We start from the raw sequence: 21,303 nt of genomic DNA, 5'->3' as shown, positions 1-21,303 counted from the left end.
GTGTGGAATTGACTGGTGAAAGGCCTCTAGCATTCCTGAAAGGCTCATAACATTTGCAGGCTGCATGGACGATAAAGGATACTACCATGAAATGGAACTCCCTGGAATACAGAAAGCAAGTGATAACATTTCATCACTTAGGCATGTATAATTATCCAAAAGGGCAATAAGGCCAGAATGGCTAGCAAGATACCAGAACCTAAAGATCTGTGCTGGTGGCTAATAGATTATGGGAGATAAACCATTAAATGCTAGGGCATAAGTGCACTTTTATAACCAAAACTAATTGATAGCTAGTGATCAAAATCCTGACATCAGTTACTAATATAGAAAGTTGTACTGTTGGTGGGACTGCAGACTGGTGCAACCACTATGGAAAGCAGTATGGAACTTCCTCAGAAAATTAAAAATGGATCTGCCTTTTGACCCAGCAATTCCACTGCTGGGACTATGTCCTAAGAACCCTGAAACACCAATACAAAAGAACGTTTGCACCCCAATGTTCATAGCAGCACAATTTACAATAGCTAGGTTCTGGAAGCAACCTAGATGCCCATCAGTAAATGAATGGATCAAAAAACTATGGTACATTTACACCATGGAATTCTATGCAGCAGAAAGAAAGGAGGAGCTCCTACCCTTTGCAACAGCTTGGATGGAGCTGGAAAGCATTATGCTAAACAAAACAAGCCAGGCTGTGATCTCACCTTTAACAGGAACCTAAACAACAAAACAAAGAAACAAGCAAAATATAACCAAAGACACTGAAATAGAGGACAGGCTGACAGTGACCAGAGGGGAGAGAAGAGGGAATTTCAGGGGAGAATGGGAAGGGTTTACAGGAACAAATTTAAAGGACACATGGACAAAAACTAGGGGGAGGGTGGTAATGGAAGGGAAGTGGGGAAGGTTGGGTGGGCGGGCGGGCAGTATTGGGAGTAAAAGGGAGAAAACTGTACTTGAACAATGATAAAAAAAAAGAAAGAAAGTTGTAGACCTCACCATTTCCAGACCATGGACCATGGACATTACACTCTGGAAGGTCTCTCAGAAGCCAGTAGGGAGATGGTGGATTAGTGAACCCATATCCTTAGCCTCTATTGACCAGAGTTCATGCCCCGAGGATGGTGGCCAATACAGGACACAGTGCTAGTTTGCTGCTCACTGTTACCAACCACTGAAGGTTTTGTATATTCTATATAATCGATGCACAACTTGATAATTTATTTAGGGGTGCCATGTGCTATTTTTGGCAATGTGCTAAACTCTCTGACTTTGAAAAAATTACCCACACCAGTTTCTGACCTCAATGATTTTTCAAAATCTCTTAAAAGTCCCTTTCTCTTTTCACCTTTCCTCCCTCCTTCACTTCTTTTCTTTCCTTCCATTTAATCAGTGAAATTCTCTCATACAAAAGCTTTTAGTCAACTAATTGCATCACTTAGCTAAAAAAATTTGAGAAAATTCTGTGAGTTAAAGTGCCCTTAAGAGAAAAAAAAAATCTGACTAACAAGGATTTAGAGCAGCAGTGTCAGGTGGATGTTATCTATTGAATTTCAGCACCATTACAAAAATATATTATTTAAGTGGGATTTTTTTTCTGTTCCTAGTAAAATTACCATAGCCTTTCATTGAATGCTTCAGAAGCTGGTAACTTCTCCCTCATTTAAGCACAGCTTCTCTCTCTTCTGTTGTATTTTGCATCACTTAACCCAGTGGAGTATTTTCAGACAAAGGCTCCCTAAACACAGGGGCCCACGTGGTGGCTCTCTGGCATTCATGGTCAGTATTGCTTTTGAAGACCATCTGCCTGTCATTTGTTTGCTGATTGAGTTAGTGCACCTAATAATATATTTTTTTATTGGGCTGTGCTAGCCAATGAAAAGGAAATTATACACTCGACAGATGGGTCACAAACCTTCCTACCTTAGTGCAGCTACTTCTTGAGTTAGTTAAAAGCAATCATGAAAGCAGATTATAAACAGAATAATAGCCTTTTTATAAATGGTTTTCACAGTGGTTACTGGTTGTGGTGCCAAACACGATGGTATCAGGGCTTCCTCTCTTTGTTTATAGGGTTTTCTTCTAAGAACAGTGTGAGCAATGAGGAAGATGGGGATGAAGACAAGGCAAGCAGCTAGTGGTCATGAGGACCAGATGATGAAGATCATGTATATGAGAAGTATCTGGGCTCACATTAGCCTGATATAACATGTGCTATCTGGAAACAAATGGCTGTATCATTAGAGAGGCTTGGTGCTCTCACTCTGCTTTTACCTTGCAGCAGAGGAGGTAGGGGCAGTACATGCTATCACAAAAGAAAACCCCAAATAGCCTTACTTTTCACAGGAAGAAAGATGGTGACTCTGAGGGTCATCAGCACAGGCATCACATAAATGAACAACAAAACTCAAATCTCCTGGACTTGATATCAGTTCTTTCTCAGATGTTTGTTCCCTTCAAAAACTGGTAACTTCCTGTTCTTGGAAACCCTTACATTATGAAAATTCACCCTGTTTTTAAAGAAGGTAAATCTCTCTGACCAGGATGTTATTAAATTAATTGTAGGTACATTCAAAGAGCATGAAAGCAAATATTTTCTGGAAGAATCATGATGCAAAGGATTATTCTATTTGCCCCTAAACAATGAAGTTGTGTCTATTACTGAGCACATAAACTACAGTGATGGACTTTTCAGTTTTGCAGGAATAGACTTAATGTTTGAAAACTTATAATATGTGAAAAAACATTTATTACAAAGATGTGGCTTATTCTGCTTTGAAAACAAATGGATTTGGAGTCAAAAAACAAAACAAAGGAAGAACTGCATAGCACAGTAACTGCTTTGTGAATTACTCGTGTAATTGCGCATGTGAATTACTAGCTCATTTTCTCCCCCATCCTAACTTCAAACCTCAAGTGAGTTTTTAGCAATATACTTGCCTTGATATTGGTAAAAGGACACTTAATGTATTACTGAGGGTGGTGAGATAAAAGTGACAGCAGTGTGAATATGGATGGGAAATATTTGGGGGAAACGGGGTCGCTGGGAACATGAACAGGAGGAAGAAAGACCAGGTGTTGCTGAGAACCTCCCATCATTCAAAATCAATGGTCTTTTACACTTTTCCAAATGATGAACTTTAACAAAGTATTTTAATATCAGTTTCTGGCTTTGTTCAGCATTTTGAACCTATATGTTGATGATTTTCCAAAGTTTATCTGATACTGAAGTTTTTTAGAGATATGGAAAACTTCATCCTTTAAAGATTAGTGGGGAATTCTGGGGAGGTGACATTATGATAGGCAATATGAGGGGTGAGAAGCAGTGAGTTTCAGGGGTCAGTGGCTATGATGCTTGGTCACTCTCATTCTGTACATCAGATAGATCTCAGTGTAGCCAGATGCTTACCCAGATGCAGCCTCAGTGGAAGAGCTGCAGACCCTCAAATTAATCATGGGAAAATCCTTCTACTTTCTGTGTATCTTCCAGCAACCCACTGATGCTTGAATCCTCATACCTGGAGATCAATTCTGTAGTCAATTTTGTTTGCATTTAAAATGCATGGTTCCAAAAGGTTTTTCAGTTGTAACTTAATTAGTCCTTTGTGCCTACATGTGAATGACTTTTTGGACGTATTCTTGGATTTTACAAGGGGTACATATGATTTCACAAACACACTGGAAACCAAAGAAAATGGGAGATACCTTTAGGAAGAGGGGCAATCAAAGGACCAGGAATGATAAGGTGCAAAATCTGAGAAGACAACTTTAAAACCTGCTCTCCTATTCTCATTATGGACTACAAGGAATTTTAACTCCATTTCTATCACTTTTTAGGGCCTTAGCAAGTCAGCCCAGAAGAACATTTTTTTTCTTGTCTTTCTTCTTCTTCTTTTATTATTGTTCAAGTACAGTTGTCTCCATTCCACCCCCCAGTCACCCCCACCTTTCACTCTTGATCCTACCTCTCCTTAGCTTTGTCCATGTGTCCTCTATACATGGAACATTTTTGGCCATGAAATATTCTGAATTGGTTGTAGCTTTCTTTCTCCACAAGATTTGCATCCTGAGCAAGTAACATTGGCAGGTGACTCAAAGACAAATGTGTGTGGAAAGACCCTAACACAATAAAACCCCTACCCTTACTGTCTTCTCCTGGAGGTACCTGCAATGCCTTCAGGGTTGTCCCTTGCCATCTGCCCTGACAGGCACTTAGTAGTCATCTCGCTACAGGCCATTTCAGTAGGACACATCAAGTTAGGAACAGCTTCTCTCTCCATCTCATACCTAACTCTCCTTTTCAGCTTGATGTCACAGGAATTTAATTTTGATCAGGATTTAAATAAAATCAGAATCTGTCTGTGCCAGAGGAGACGTGTTAGCTATGAAATAGAATTTGTCAGTTGGGTCACTTGCTAGTTAGCCCCATTTCCCTTCAGAGTAGGGACCCAGGGGAATAATATGCTAACTGCCCTCCCCCCTTCAAACCATTCATGCACTTTCCAGGATGAGAAGTTGGGGAACTGAGTTGGTGGGAGGAGGGGACACAAAGCTCCTCTGTTCTCTCTGAATTTGATTACTAACTTTAATGGTTTTTGATCTTACAACATCTCTACATTTTGAGAAAAAAATAAAGGTGTTTCAAGTTTACATTAAAAATTAACAATGGCACCTGTTTTAGTCAGGGATAATTTGCTTGTAAGGAACATACACACACAAAGTTTGTCAAGAGGGGGTTTATTAAAAGGATGTCAGGGACTGCTACAGAAGCCAAGAGCAGAAATGCAGCGAGGGTACAGGGATGGTAGAACTCATCAGGAAGCCCCCTATCTTGCAGGTCACTTACTCTGCTTTTCTTTGTCATGTCAGTTCTCCTTTCACCTCTGCAAATTGGCTTCTTGCAGTCTCTTAAATTTTGCTCCCATAATTTTGTGTTATATGTGACCTTGGCTTTTCTTACCACAGATTGTAGCTCACTCTGACTCTGTCCTTGACTCAAGCTAATGCCTGGTTTCTGTTAGCTGACTGATGAGTACTGAGTTTTGGAATGAATGAATGAATGATTATATATGGTCTTTTGGTGTATGTGCCCCTCATCACTTAACTAGATTTTGAGTGTTGTAGTTCAAAATATCATGAGAAAGCATTTTGTCCTTTGAGTTAGGTATTCATTCACTCCTGGTCCAGTTTTCCGTGGTGAAGTGATATGATTACTTAGTATAAACATGACTGTATACAAAGACTGTGGATGAAGCAATTTCCAGAGAAAGGATGACGGTTAGGCAAATGTGTTTACTATAGCCACCAAACCAACAATTATTACTGGAAATAAGCCTAAGTAGTGTCCATGTTCAGTCAAGACATGAGGACCTCATGTTAAACGTCATGTTAAAGGGATTATCTGTCTTGCTCAGAAAGTGTTTTGAGGGTGTTCACCTGTTTTAAATTTCCAGTAAGAATGGATTTCCACACTGATGGTCTTAGTATAGCCAAGTAAAAGATCAAGACTCTTGGCTCATGTCTTACCTTCTTTAAGAAACTATTTAAAGGTTATTTTTTAAACTCAGAACTCAGCTTTTATATTTCGTTTCTATGCTACTTCAGTAATAATTTCTACTGATCTCTAGCATGTTGTATAGGTACTTAACACACATGGTTTAATTTTATTTTTATAACAACCTTTGAGGTAAACCTGAAAGTTGTTATTTTCCCCCATTTTAAAAAAGAAAAAACTGGTAAATTATACCAGATAAATTATGCCAATGGTTTCCAATGTTGGGTCTTGGGTTCATGTAGAGTATATAACTACATAAGTGGAAAGTTGAGGCATGAGTTTTTTTAATATTTCAAGACCCTAATTGAAATAATACACTTACACTCAGTTAAGCTATCTAAGGTAATTAAAACATCAACTTTTATTGTATTATGGCTGCTTAGTATGGTAACTTGGTCATCTTGGGTTATCTGGAATATTCATTTGATTGAGGATATACTTGATATGTATTGTTTATTAAGGAAAAAATGCAATGAAGATTTAATTTCTTAATTTGTAAGTACTGTGTGTTTGGCAGATCTAATCTTTCCAAGGAAAAGATAATGATAAAAAAGATTCTCAGTAGAGAAGAAATGGTCTTGAATGGCAGTTTAGGGCTTAGTCAGCAGGTCTTTTAATATGGGCTCTGTTGGTTTTCCACCATATGGCACCATTATACTACTTGAGGACCAATTCCTTCCTCTCCTGAAAAGAAAGAGAAGCTCTCACATGTGTGTTTCTCTTGGTAGGAAGAAGTGATCATCAAAATACTCTGTATGAATCCAGATCTAAGTATTATTGTAAGCCCTCTGGTGTACTCAGCCGTCTTTTTGAAACTGGTGTTAAAATCCAAGACATGGATAATAACCACATTCTTTTAGAAACAAATGACTAAAGTTACTCCACTCTTATAACAACTAGCAGAGGTAAAGTAAACTCACCCAAACAAAAGAAAACAAATTTTAAATGTCCATAGAGACATGGTCACAAAGTTATGCTCACTTAACAACTTTAGACCCAGGAAGCCTGGTACCTTTCACAGCCATGAACTTACTTAAATGTGGGTTTCAAGAGAAAGGGCTAAAATAAATGTTAATTTAAATGAGTCCATTATTTCCCTACAAAAATAAGAGGCGTAAAAGTCATAATGAGATGCAAGTAAAGGATACAACCATACAGAAATAATCATGAAAAAGAAAGAATTTTGTTATTTTCATTAAAGGGCAAAGGTAGAGAGGAAATCAAAGCTCTATCTTGACCTGAAGCCATGAAACTTAAGATAAAATTTTTCTTCCTTTTTCAGAAAAAGAAATGCTCATTAACAAAGAGAAATGTCACCCGAGTTTGCAGTAAGAGCAGCCCCTTGGTGTTTATCTTGGTCATGGGATGCTGACATCAACAATGAGAATTGCATGTTAACCCAGTGCCCTTATCAAAATAGAGGGGCACTTTAGTAACTTAGTTCCTACTTTATCTTGGATTAGCCCCATTTCTTAGCTTTGGTGATCTTGAATAAAGGAAAAGCATTCAGAAATGTGACAAGAGTTATGAAGAGCTTTTACAAGACCAAAATCCATTACGTAAATCCTGATTTGGGCTCCCTGTCAAAAACTATCTTTAGGACCCTAACACTATTCCAATAACATCTGCATATTGTACTTTAAACACTAAATGTTTTAAGAGATTATTGGGTATATTTTAAAAATCTCAAAACAGTTCTAAGTTTATTATATTCATGGCAACGATTAGCGACATAAAAGTGCTTGCCAGCCTACCCAGGAAACAATATCAGGCAAACAAACAAATACGATTAGTGCATGCATCTTCTGGATCTGTGAGCATGTTTTGGGGCAATCTTAAAACGTTTTCAATTTTTTAAATTTTCACAAGAGTGAATAGTGCTGCAACTGAACCTAAAAACAATTGCTGTTTTAAGAAATGAGGTGTTGCTGCTAAACTTCCTGCTAATTTAGTACGGATTTCAAGCTGAAATCAATACAATATGCTTTTTTTTTTCAGCTCTGTTTATGTGACTTCCAAAATCCCTTTAAATTCTCTTTTGTTTTTTTATTTAATTTTTGAAAGAAAGCTGGCCCAGGGCTAAGTAACTTCACTCACCCATCCTAAAGAGGTCAGGTGCTCCAGAATGCATCAAATGGAATAACACTGCCTTCATTTATTGTTCAATAAAAATCTTTGTATGAATAAGCAAATGCTAAATAATAGAACTTTTAGGAACTTAGACCAGTTACCTCTGTTTGCTATTCAAATCTTAATAACTTTAGAAAGTCTCCTTGTGCAGAAGACAGTTAATTCTTTATATTTCATATAATATAGGATGTGCTCAGGTGGCCTGATGAGAAACATGAGGAGATACTGCAAAAAAGAGTTTTGATTCTTAATTCTATCCTTATACGAATTCTGTGACACATTGTCTCCCTCCAGCAAATAAGCAGAGTACTCCTTATTCTTTATTCCTGGTGACAGTACATTAAGAGTGTGATTCAGCAGTAAGCAGAATAAACATAAATTCCAATTCCCTCCCCACCCCCACCACGTAATTGTCTTATAGGAGACACAGAGCTTATTTGGAAGAGCCACATGGCTATTTTCAAGCTTGTGTAATATAACAGAAAGAGTGCCAATTCATTATTGAGAAGTCGAGTCCACTAGCCTTTCTCTTTGAGGCTGTGTGTTATTTCACATATTTGTGCCTCAGCCTCCATTGCATTAGGTGCAAAACAGGGCTGAACAAAACTGTGTGCCCTTTCTTCATCAGATGGAGAGGAAGGATAAAGTGACTGGTCAACAATGTTTGGTTCAAAATCCACTTCTGTGCACACTCAGGCAATGTCGTGCTTCTGATCTGCATTAGCATCTGATCTGACACCTATGAACTTGTTCACAGCCTGGAAGAATAAAGAACTTAAGTACCAGTAGTGTTGCATGCAACTGGTTTGCCATTGCTGAGGACTCTTTACTCCTCTCTGACTAATCACTGAAAACTAGGATATAGTAACCCTTTCAGAGGACAGTAGGGGCATGGCCTGCAACTGCCCAAACAGTCTTCTCTCCAGAGCTCATAGCCATATTCATTTTCTATTTTTTTTCTCTCTGCACAGGAAAAGTGCTTTATTTTGACCTTGCCTTGAGTTTGGCCCCAAAGTGAAAGAAGCTTAACAAATCACTAGCTATAGTATGGCTAGAGGTCTCCAAATAGGGGGAGGAGTTAAGTGAAGAAAAGTATCAGAAATTAAAGATCAAAAGGCAACAGCAGCCACAAAGCCCCCAGATGGATACCCTATTGGCTCAGAGTAGTGGAGAGTCAGCCTGGGGCTGGCCTTATGTGAAAACAAACTCTCAGTGATTTCCTAAAAGTGAACATGTGGAGCACAGATCCATCCATGTTTTCAATTAGTGCCCCCCAGCGCCTTGGAAGTCAGGCAATGGGCAGCAACAGATGGAGGGGTTTCTGTGGCAGGCAGCCTTTATTTATGTATGAAGGCTCCCTCTTGTGTGAGTGTCGACCAGTCATCTCCACTTAAACAATCCCTTTGCAGTGAATGGTTGTACTACACATAACACCTTCTTTGTCTTCAAGTCTCCCCAAAGCTCTCTGCCTGTCTGCCCTCTGCCTGTGCATTTTTATGGTGACGATCAACACAATTCCTCACTCCAGAGATATCCCAACTTGGTTGAAAGGGTGGCCTTTATCCATTGAAAATAAGGTTTTCTTGAGTTATTGAAAACTAAAGAGAGTCAGAGTGAATTGTTTCAGCCTTTAACAAAGAATTTTGTCTATTTATGACTTTCAAAAGTTAGAAAATTTCATCTTTGTGACTTTGGAAAGTCAGAGTAAGGAAATGAAGTGGAAAAAAAAACAGAAAAAATAAGAGAAAAAATAGATATTGGGTAATAGGTTCTTTAAGTGTGCAATTATTTTTTTTAATCTGAACTGAATGCTCTCTTTGTTTTGGTTTTCTTTGGAGAGTTTTGAACATGTATAATTCTATTCTGTCCCTTCACAGGATGTGATGTCAGGCAGATTCTCTATGAAGATGGTGTGTGGGTCCCTGAATTGTAATGTTTCTGTCAAATTAGGGTGGGGCAGGTGACAGGTTAAGGTAGAAATGACAGATGACATCCCAGCACCCAACACCAGCTATGTTCATCCCCTACAGCTTTATCTCTGCTACCCTAGGGTCATGCTGCAGAGGTACCCCATAGCCAGAACATTACACACAGTCATAAGTATCCTTTCATGGAGGCTGATTTTATCAGAATAATTTGGCAATGTATTTGACTTTTAGAAACCAAGGAGACTGATAGTGAAGGAGGACTTACTATGCATCTATTGGAATTGGCATCTTCCAATGAGCTAATCCACTTAACAACCTCTTTTGAGAGATGCTTTTCTCCCCATTTTTATGGATGAGGTAAGAAGTTCAGAGGCTTGCTTTATTCCTAGGTGTGAAGATAAAAATATCAAATTGCCCTTAGCATCTCAATCTGCCTTTTCGACCTTAAATCATTATTTAAACACTTTAGTTATGAACAAGTGCACAAATGAATAAAGTCATAAAAAATACATTTAATTTAGTAGTTCTGTGCATTTTTTCCTTTGTTTTTATATTAGATAAAGTCAGGTTAGCATGAAACTGAAACTGAGACTTAAAAAGAAAAAGACTTAAAAAGCTCACTGGTTTTTCCTCCTCAAACTTTATTGAGGAATAATTTATATACAATAAAATTCAGTGACCTTCACTGAATTTAGACAATTGTATGCACTCCAATCAAGAACATTTCATTTCAATGAAAATGACAATGAGATACCACTTCACATTAGTGAGAATGGCCATCATAAACAAAGTAACAAACAAGTGTTGGAGAGGTTAAAGAAAAGGAAAGAGGTGGAGAAAAGGAAACCCTAGTGCACTGTTGGTGGGATTGCAGACTGGTGCAACCACTATGGAAAACAGTATGGAATTTCCTCAGAAAACTAAAAATGGAACTGCCTTTTGACCCAGTGATTCCATTGCTGGAGATATACCCTAGGAATCCCAAATAACCAATTCAAAAGAACTTATACACCCCTATGTCCATAGCAGCACAATTTACAATAGCCAAGTGCTGGAAGCAACCTAAGTGCCCATCAGTAAATAAATGGATCAAAAAACTATGGTGCATTTACACAATAGAATTCTATGCAGCATAAAGAAAGAAGGAGCTCCTACCCTTTGTGACAGTATGGATGGAACTGGAGAGCATTATGCTAAGTGAAATAAGACAGGTAGTGAAAGACAAATACCATATGATCTCACCTTTAACAGGAACCTAATAAACAAAACAAACAAGCAGAAAATATAACCAAAAACATTGAAATTAAGAACAAACTGACAATAACCAGAGGGGAGAGGGGAGGTGATAATGGGGGGAAAAGGGTGAAGGGTTTACAGAAAGAACTATAAAGGACACACAGACAAAAACAAGGGGTTTGGAAACAGGGAAGGGAGATGGGGATGGCTGGGGTGGTGGGGAGGGTAAGGGGAAAAGGCAGAAAACTGTACTTGAACAACCATAAAATTCAAAAGTAATAAAAAGATCACAAATTTAAAAAAGTACATTTCATCTAGCTGAAATATGCTCTGTGTTCCTTTGAAGCTAATCCCTTCCTCTGGCCCTCAGCCCCAGGAAGCCACTATTCTCCATTCTATTGCCTTAGTTTTGCCATGGGTCTTTTTTAGTTTCTCTTTCCTACCTCAGGACATTTTCACTTGCTGTTCTCTTTGTGAGAAGCAACCCCCTTCCATACCACACACTTCTCTTTTCTTGACTAATGCCTGCTCAGTGTTCATTGGCACTTCTTCAGAGAACATTCTTTGATCCCCTCTCCCCATCATATCCAAACTAAAATATGCCTCATATTATTTTCACTTACAGAATTTTCCCTTTCTTCCCTCTATGTATGTATGTGTGTGTATATGTACATGTATGTGTGTATAGACACACACATATTGGAGATACTTATTAATTACTCTCTGCTACCCTTGCTATACTTTATATTCCGTGAATGTGGGGAAAATATCTATTTTGCCCAGTATGTTATCAGCTCATTGACTGTCATAACTTTACTCATACATCAGCTGTATTCTTAGAACATAGTTGGTAAAACTCATATTTTTAAAGTTAATTAATTGAATGAATGGTTTTATCTAAATAAAAGTTCTGTTAATTATTTCATAGTGTCAATAGAAACTCCAACTCCTTGTCACTCTCAACTGTTTTTTATGAATCTTAGCTACTATGCACTTGGGGTGCCCAAGGTGCATCTCACAATCCAAATGCTCTGGGGTTCAGTTCACATGAGATCTTTAGCCAACACAACCAAAAAGGAAAATTCTACCATTAGATAACATATAGAACCTTAAGTTAATAAGGAGTAACCACTTTACAGACTGCCAGGAGATGGGGCATGAAGGTAAGGGATAGGCAAGTAAGGAAGGTAGGACTGTTTGCTTGATTTTGGTTGCCCGAGGTACAGCTTTTGTTGCTCTTTTTTTACTAGAAATGTAAGCATGCTGAGGCAAGGAGAAGTGGAAATGAGGAGGGTGAAACTTAGGATTCCAAGTGTGTTATATAGCCATGATTTGATGATAATGATGATGATGAAGTTGGTAGAGGTGTTAGTAGTGGAAAGAACATGGTATAAACACTTGACAGATTAGAAACACTCCTGTATTCATGACATCCATGTATTTCATTATCTCTCACCTCCACAAATTGGGTGCTGTGATTTCATGACCCAGGTCAGACCCCATAGAGGATCAAGCTGGCAGTAAATTAGGAGTGAGGAGTAGATGGTTGTAAGGGATCAGGCCAGTTGTCTCCTCCACTGTGGATTGTCTGTGGAGAGCTTCCTTCTGATGGTTTACAATGCCTTTCCCTTTGGCCAGTGTTAGAGAATTGGGGTCATCACGACCATCTTTGTAATTATGACCCAGGAACTTTTATGAATCACTAAAGCTGAGTATAAAAGTAAAAGTGAGGTAGTTGGCAGAAGCATACATATAAAATTGTGCCCAGGACACAAATCAGCTCAGGGGTGACCTCAGCATTGTATCTCATGTAAGGGCTTTAGTTCTGGAAGAGACTTGAATCATTTATTACAGATAGCTGAATGCTGGCAGTTAATTTGGCCACATGTTCTCTGCAAAGTTAACCATGGTGTTGGTAGTTGTGTGCAGTTGTTCAGACCCTTGGAACAAGCACGTGCCCATATCACTCCCTTTCCTTCACCTACCCCTTGGAGGTCCCCTCCTGCTGAGTAAGTGATGGCCCAGAATTATCATTTTGCCAATATGTTACATCTGTGAAACTACTTTTCTTTTCCACTTTGTAGAGGACTCCTTTAGTTGCTAGCAGTTGCCATTTTCTTGGTGATCTCATCTATGGCTGAAAATACTATATCTATACCCAGAAGACTCCCATATTTATATCTCCCCTGACATCTCTGCTTGGATGTCAAGTGGTCATTTGAAGTCAACATCCAAAGCTGAGCTGCTGATAACTGTTCCAAAACCTGTAGTCTTCCCTATCCCAGATAATATCCACTTTTCCAATTGCTTAGGCCCCAAATCTCTTTCTCTCACACCACATATCCAATATTTCAGAAGATCTACTTTCAAAATATATCAAAATCTGAACACTTCCCTACCTCTGTTGCTATTAGCTTTGTCTGGTTTGCCATAATTTCTTATCTGGTTTATTATGATAGGTTCATAAATAAACTCCCTGCTTCTGTCCTTGCTCCATTTATGTCAAATTTCAATATAGCATCCAGACCTACTTGTAAAAACATGTCAGGTCAGCCCTGATTGGGTGTGACTCAGTGGGTTGGGATCATCCTTCAAACTGAAAGGTTGCCAGTTTGATTCTTGGTCAGGGCACATGCTTGTGTTGCATGTTTGGTCTCTGGTTGGGGCATGCCCGGAAGGCAACTGATCATTGTTTTTCTATTACATCAATGTTTTTTCTCTTTTTCCCTCCCTTTCCCTTCTCTCTAAAGATAAATAAAATCTTTAAAAATATGTCAGGTCACACCACTCCTCTGCTCCGCTTCCTCCATGACTTCTCACCTCAGAGTGAAAGCAATGGCCTTACAATGATGGGCATGCAAGCTCTTCATGAGCTTGTCCTTGTTATCTTGAGCAGCTTCCCCTTCCCAGTCCACCTTCCGCCAGCATGCTTTGCTCCTTTGCTCTTCCTTGAATTCCTGCCTCAGAGGTTTTGTATTTGCTATTTCCTAAGCCTGAATGCTTTCTTCCCAGATATCTGTGAGGTTTGTGCCCTCATCTTCTTTGGTATAAAAAATGAAGTTGCAATTTTAGATGAGAGAATTAAATGATAAGAGGCTAAGTGGGGATATAAATGATGAGTTTCAGATCAGAGGCCATGGAGTGTTTTAGGCATAGGATATGACAAGTGAGTGACAAGGCCCTGGATTAGGACCATGCTAGGTTTGTTTAAGCTGATCATTGTGGCAAAGGAGAAAGTGGTAGGAGATAAGGTCAGGTTTGACAGGGGTTGGGACCATGATGCACTTTGAAAAACTTTGGTTTTTATTCTGAGTGACATGGAAGGCATTAAGAGTGCTGAGCTGGTGAATGACATGGCTTGTCTTACCTTCTAAGAAAATCCCTTTGGTTTCTGTGTGTAAAAGAATAAATTGTAAAGTCTATATTGGAGGCAAAGAAACCAGATAAAATAGTTGTTCTGGTCCAGAGGCTTCTAGCACAGTTTAACATTAGAGTTGATAAAAGGATTTATTCTGACTTCTGGCCAAGATGGAGGCATAGGTAGGTACACTTCACTTCCTCACACAACCAAATGAAGAATAACAACCAATTTAAAAACAAAAAACAACCAAACTTCCAGAAAACAGAACTGTATAGCAGTCTGACAAACAAGAAGTTAAATAGGAAACATTCACCCAGACTGGAGGGAGGATGGAAATGGGAAGCTGGGGTGGAGAGGGAGTGTGGCAAGGTGGCAGCTGGCAGACTAGGTGGTCCCACATTCACATGCAGGTAAACCAGGAGGAACACCTGGGGAATGAGACAGACTGCAAAACCCAGGGTTCCAGTGCAGGAAAATAAAGCTTCAAAACCTCCAGCTGTAAAAACCTGAGGGGGTTGTGGCTGCAGGAGAAAATTCCAGTTTCACAGAAGAGTCTGTTGAAGGGGCCTATAGGATCCTAGAATGTACTCAAACCCACCAACCTGGAAATCAGCACCAGCATGGTGCAATTCACTTGTGGGCAATGGAGGAAGTAAGTGAAAGCTGGGTGTAAGTCGAGCAAGCAGCATTGTTCCCTCTCTAACCCCTCCCCCACATACAGCACCGCAATGAAGTGAAATGGATTGCCTGTCCTGGTGAATACCTGAGGTTCTGCTCCTTACAACATAACAGGTACACCAAGACAAAGAAATATGGACCATGTGAAAGAACAGATCAAAACCCCCAAAAAGAAGTAAGTGATGAAGAGATAGAAAACTTATTAGATGTAGAGTTCAAAACACTGGTTATCAAGATGCTCCCAGTAATTGTTGAGAATGACTGCAAAATAAAAGAAGTGAAAGCTATACAAAGTAAAATAAAGACAAGTGTATAGTGAATCAACAGTGGAGGGAAAGAACCTGGGATTCAAGTCAATGATTTGGAACAGAAGGAAGAAATAAACAGTCAACCCAAACTGAATGAAGGAATAAGAATTCAGAAAAATGAGGAGAGGCTGAGGAATCTCTGGCACAACTTTAAATGTTCCAACATTTGAATCATAGGGGTGTCAGAAGGAGAAGAAGAAGAGCAAGAAATTGAAAATTTATTTGAAAAAAAAATGAAGAAAAACTTTGCCAATCTGGCAAAAGAAATAGACATACAAGTCTAGGAAGGTTAGAGAGTCCCAAAGAATTTGGACCCAAGGAGGAACACACCAAGGCACATCATCATCACATTACCCAAGATTAAAGATCAGGAGAGAATCTTAAAAGCAGCAAAAGAAAAGGAGACAGTTACTTATAAAAGAATTCCCATTAGACTCTCAGCTGATTTCTCAAAAGGAACCTTACAGACAAGAAGGGGCTGGAAAGAAGTATTCCAAGTCATGAAAGGCAAGGACCTACATCCAAGATTACTCCATCCAGCAAAGCAATCATTTAGAATGGAAGGGCAGATAAAGTGCTTCCCAGATAAGGTCAAGTTAAAGGATTTCTTCATCACCAAGCCTTTATTATATGAAATGTTAAAGGGACTTATCTAAGAAAAAGAGGATCAAAATTATGAAGAGTAAAATAACAGCAAATTCAAAGCTATAAAAATTTGAACATAAATAACAAAAACAAAAACAAATCAAGCAAACAGCTAGAACAGGAACAGAATCACAGAACTGGAGATCACATGGAGGGTTATCAGCAAGGGAAGGAGAGAGATTGAGGGAAAAGTTACAGGGAATTGTAGGAGACCATTCTGCATGGCGTGGGCCCAGCTCCCAGTGGAAAGCAAGGTCTGGTGCACAGGACCCACAACCAAGGATAGGTTCTCCTGTGGGGAATCAGGCCTGCAATGTACCTAGGCTGCTTTGAGACTTGCTTTTGCTAAAACTCCCTCACCCTTAATTGAGGACAGTTACTGCAAAGTAACTTCCTAAAATCCATGCTGTCTTCCAAGGATGAGTGTAATTGGTTCAACCACTTTTCCCTTTTCATTTGCAAATATCCTTCTTCTGTGATGTGATTAGCGGCATCTTGGCTCTTTTGTTTTCTGTAAAAGGTAACCACATAAAGCAAACCTGTGCATAGTAAATGGGGACCATCACGTAATGTGCCAAGAAACCCAATAAAGGCCTGTCATGGCGAGGGTCAAGGCTTTTGCTCCCCTTGAGGAAAAAGCCATGCTGTCCCTTTTCCTCCACAGGACTCAGTAGTCCGTGTGAATGTCTCTCCCCCATCCACAATGTGGCAGACCCCATGAGCCTGGGTCCACATCAGGGAATAAGAAACATAATTGGTAGGTACAAAATAGACAGGAGGAGGTTAAGAATAGTATAGGAAATGAAGCCAAAGAACTTATATGTATGACCTATAGACATTAACTAAGGGGGGTTGTTTGAAGGAGGGGGTTAAAGGGGAGAAAAATGAATGGGACAACTGTAATAGCATAATCAACTAAATGTACTTTTAAAAAGGATTCATTCTGATTCAGCCAAATAGAACTTCTTTAAGGATTAGGTATGGTATATGAAAAGAAAAGCAGATTGAAGGTTGACTTCATATTTTGCAAGTACACCACACCACCATCTATTACTTAGACTTCTATAATAACTCCATCATTATTCCACCTGAATATATTCTTGTCCCTCTCCAATGTACGTCTATCCTTGTCCCCAAAACAATCTATTCTTAATACTCAAGTAGAATGACCCTTTCAAACCACAAAACCTGTAAGAATATTAACACGTACCTTAGGACAAAGACAAAACTCTCTTACATGGTCACATATGTGAGTCCTCTCCTACCTCTCTGATCTCACTTTGTACCCAGTCTCCTCTGCTCATTCTCTGCACTCCAGACATCCTAGCATTTGTCTCTCATCCCATCATGATTCCTCCCACAAAATAATCTTTGTGAATGAGTTTCTCCCTCCTGCAATGTCTCTTCCTCACTGAATTAATTCTTATTTATGTTTCATATCTTGGTTTAATCATCATTTCCTCAAGGAAACCCTCTCTGACCTACCCGACAAGGTCAAACTCTCTCTCAGAGAATCATGTTCTGCTACTTGGTAGAAGAGATCACAGTTGCAGTTTTCCCATTTAATTTATTTTTACTTGCTCTCTAGACTCTAACCAAACCAGGGTGGGACGAGGATTATATCTATTTTTTTTTCCTCATCAATAAGCATTACATTCCTAGCACCTGCATTGTGCCAAGGACATAGTAAATTTTTGAATGTATGAATGAAATAATATTTTCTATGTCAAATGGGTACATTTCTTTTTGACATGTCTCTAAACATAAATCCTATTTTTCTCTTATTGCTAAATCTATGACCAGCTGGGCTGATCAAGCTCCCAGCTCTTTTCTGCAGAGTGGCCCCCTCTTTTAATTTTGCTATTTTCTTATAGGTCCCAGTTATGTCAGTGTATGAGTATGAATGTGTATGAGGTACAGAGGAGAAGTCTTTGGCAATAAATCAGGGTGGTCTTTTTTCTGTTTTTTTTTTTTGTTTGTTTGTTTGTATTTTTTCCATTACCACTTATCCCCCTTATGCCCACTTCCACTTCCACACAATCACCACTATTTTCCATGTTTATGAGTCCTTTTTCTTTTTTGCTCCATTCCTCCACTCTTAACACTGTACCCCCAGAGCTGCCTACAGGTCTGCCTCTATTTTGCTTGTTAGTTCAGTTTGTTCATTAGATTCCACATATGAGTGAAATGACATGGTAGTTTTCTTTCTCTGACTGACTTCTTTCACTTAGCATAATGTTCTCCAGGTTCATCCATGCTGTTGCAAAGGGTAAAATTCTTTTTTTTTCAGTTTTATTTAATTTTTACTTTTTAATATGTTGTATTGATTATGCTATTACAGTTGTTCCATTTCCCCCCTTTATTCCTTTCAACCCTGCACACCCCCTCCCACCCTCATTCCCCCTATTTAGTTCATGTCCATTGGTCATACATATAAGTTATTTGGCTTCTCCATTTCCTATACTATTCTTAACCTCCTCCTGTCTATCTTCTACCTACCATTTATACTACTTATTCCCTGTACCTTTTTCCCCCTCTCTCCACTCTCTCTCCCCCACTCCCCTGCTCCAAACTCCCACTCCCTGGCTGATAACCCTCCATGTGATCTCCCAGTTCTGTGATTCTGTTCCTGTTCTAGTTGTTTACTTGCTTTTTTTTAAATGTTCAGTTGTTAATAGTTGTGAGTTTGTTGTCATTTTACTGTTCATATTTTTAATCTTCTTTTTCTTAGATAAGTCCCTTTAACATTTCATATAATAAAGGCTTGGTGATGAAGAAATCCTTTAACTTGACCTTATCTGGGAAGCACTTTATCTGCCCTTCCATTCTAAATGATTGCTTTGCTGGATGGAGTAATCTTGGATGTAGATCCTTGCCCTTCATGACTTGGAATACTTTCCAGCCCCTTCTTGTCTGTAAGGTTCCTTTTGAGAAATCAGCTGAGAGTCTAATGGGAATTCTTTTATAAGTAACTGTCTCCTTTTCTTTTGCTGCTTTTAAGATTCTCTCCTGATCTTTAATCTTGGGTAATGTAATGATGAGTCCTGGTGTGTGCTTCCTTGGGTCCAAATTCTTTGGGACTCTCTGAACTACCTGGAAGTCTAATTCCTTTGCCAGATTAGCGAAGTTTTTCTCCATTATGTTTTAAAATAAGTTTTCAGTTTCTTGCTCTTCTTGCTTTCTTCATTTTCTTCTTCTGACACCCCTATGATTCAAATGTTGGAACATTTAAAGTTGTGCCAGAGATTCCTCAGCCTCTCCTCATTTTTCTGAATTCTTATTCCTTCATTCAGTTTGGGTTGACTGTTTATTTCTTCCTTCTGTTCCAAATTGTTGATCTGAGTCCCAGTTTCCTTCCCTTCACTGTTGGTTCCCTCTACATTTTCCTTTATTTCACTTAGCATAGTCTTCATTTTTTTCCCTTTATTTTGTGACCATACTCAACCAATTCTGTGAACATCCTGATTGCTAATGTTTTGAACTCTGTATCTGATAGGTTGGCTATCTCTTCATCACTTAGTTGTTTTTTTTTCTAAAGCTTTGATCTGTTCTTTCATTTGGGCCATTTTTTTTTTATTTTCACACACCTGTTCCATAGTAAGGGGAGGGGCCTTAGGTATTTCCCCACCCTGTTGTGGCACTGTATATGAGGGAGGCATCTGAGAAGGAACCATCCCACTTGTTCAGCTCTCACCCAGCTTTCAGTCACTTCCTCTGCTACCCACAAGCAAATTGGGCCCTTCTGGTGCTGATTCCCAGGTGGGTGGTTTGATGTACAATCTAGGAACCTGTGGGCTCTCCAACAAACTCTCCTGTCAGGGTGGGAGTTTCTCCTGCTGCCTCAACCATCACATGTTTTTTCAATCAGAGGATTTAAGGATTTCTTTTCCTGCACTGGAACACTGGGTTGCATGGTTTGTCTCACTCCCCAGTTGTTCCTCCTGGTTTATCTGCTCACAAATGTGGGACCACCTGCTCTGCTATCTGCCACCTGCCCCTGTCCTCCAGCTGCCTTGTCACGAGTCATCTCTGCCTGGCTGCCCATCTCTGCCCCTCCTACTAGTCTGAATGAATGTTTCTTCTTTAACTCCTTGGTTGTCAGACTCCATACATTCAATTTTCTTTCAGTTCTGGTTTTTTTTTTTTAATTTGTTTTTGTCCCTTTTTTTAGCTATGCGAGGAGGCACAGCTTGCCTAGCTATGCCTCCATCTTGGCTGGAAGTTGTCTTTCTTATGGTTGAATAGTGTTCCTTTGTATAAATCAGGGTTGTTAAACTCATTTTCCCTGGGGGCCACTTCAGCCTCAAGTTTGCCTTCAAAGGGCCAAATGAAATTTCAACTCCTTAACAGTTAAGGAGTAGTTAGATTTATACAGTCCTAAAATTATTTTGGCCCTTTTAAAGCAACGACAAGGCTGATGTGGCCCTCAGCAAAAATGAGTTTGACACCCCTGGCCTAAATATACCATAGTTGTTTTATCTACTCATCAACTGATGGGTACTCAGGCTGCTTCCAAATCTTAGCAATTTTGAAATGGCCAAGTGCAATGAACATATGAGGTGCTTATGTTCTTTGAATTAGTGTTCTGTATTTCTTCAGATAAATTCCCAGAAGTGGAATTCTTGGGTCATAAAGAAGTTCTATTTTTAATTTTTGAGATAATTCCATACTGCTTTCCACAGCTGTTACACCAATCTGCATTCCACCAACAATACAAAAGTGTTCCCCTTTCTCCACATCCTCACCAGCACTTGTTGTTTATTGATTTAATGATGATAGCCATTCTGACAGGTGTGAGGTGATATCTCATTGTGGTTTTAATTTCCATCTTTCTGATGATTAGTAATGGTGAGCATATTTTTATATTTCTATTGGCCACTTGTATGTCCTCTTTGGAGAAGTGTCTGTTCAGGTATTTTGCCCGTTTTTTCATTTGATTATTTTTGTGTGTGTTGACTAGTATACGTTCCTTATAAATTTTGGATATTAACCCCTTATCAGATGAGAAATCACTGGGGAATATGTCCTTCATTCTGTGAGCTGTCTTTTTATTTTGTTGATTATTTCCTTTGTTGTACAAAATGTTTTTATTTTGATGTAGTCCCATTTGTTTATTTTCTCTTTTGTTTCCTTGCCTGAGGAGATATAATGAGATAAAATATTGCTACCAGCCATGTCTGAGATTTACAGCCAATGTTTTCTTCTAGGATTTTTATGGTTTCTGGTCTAATATTTAAGTCTTTGATCCATTTTGAATTTATTCTTGTGTGTGGCATAAGAAAGTGTCCTAGTTTCATTTTTTCTGTACATATCTGTTCAACTTTCCCAACACAATTTATTGAATAAATTATCTTTAGTCCACTCTATGTGCTTTTTTCCTCTTTCAGATATTACTCAATTATAAAGACATGGGTTTATTTTGGACTCTCTGTTCTGTTCCATTGACGTATGTGTCTGTAT

This window comes from Phyllostomus hastatus, unplaced genomic scaffold (assembly GCF_019186645.2).
Source record: "Phyllostomus hastatus isolate PE091 unplaced genomic scaffold, TTU_PhHast_1.1 phas_scaffold_39, whole genome shotgun sequence".
NCBI lineage: Eukaryota > Metazoa > Chordata > Mammalia > Chiroptera > Phyllostomidae > Phyllostomus > Phyllostomus hastatus.
The sequence above is the reverse complement of the archived record's forward strand: the minus strand, read 5'-3'. Positions refer to the sequence as shown.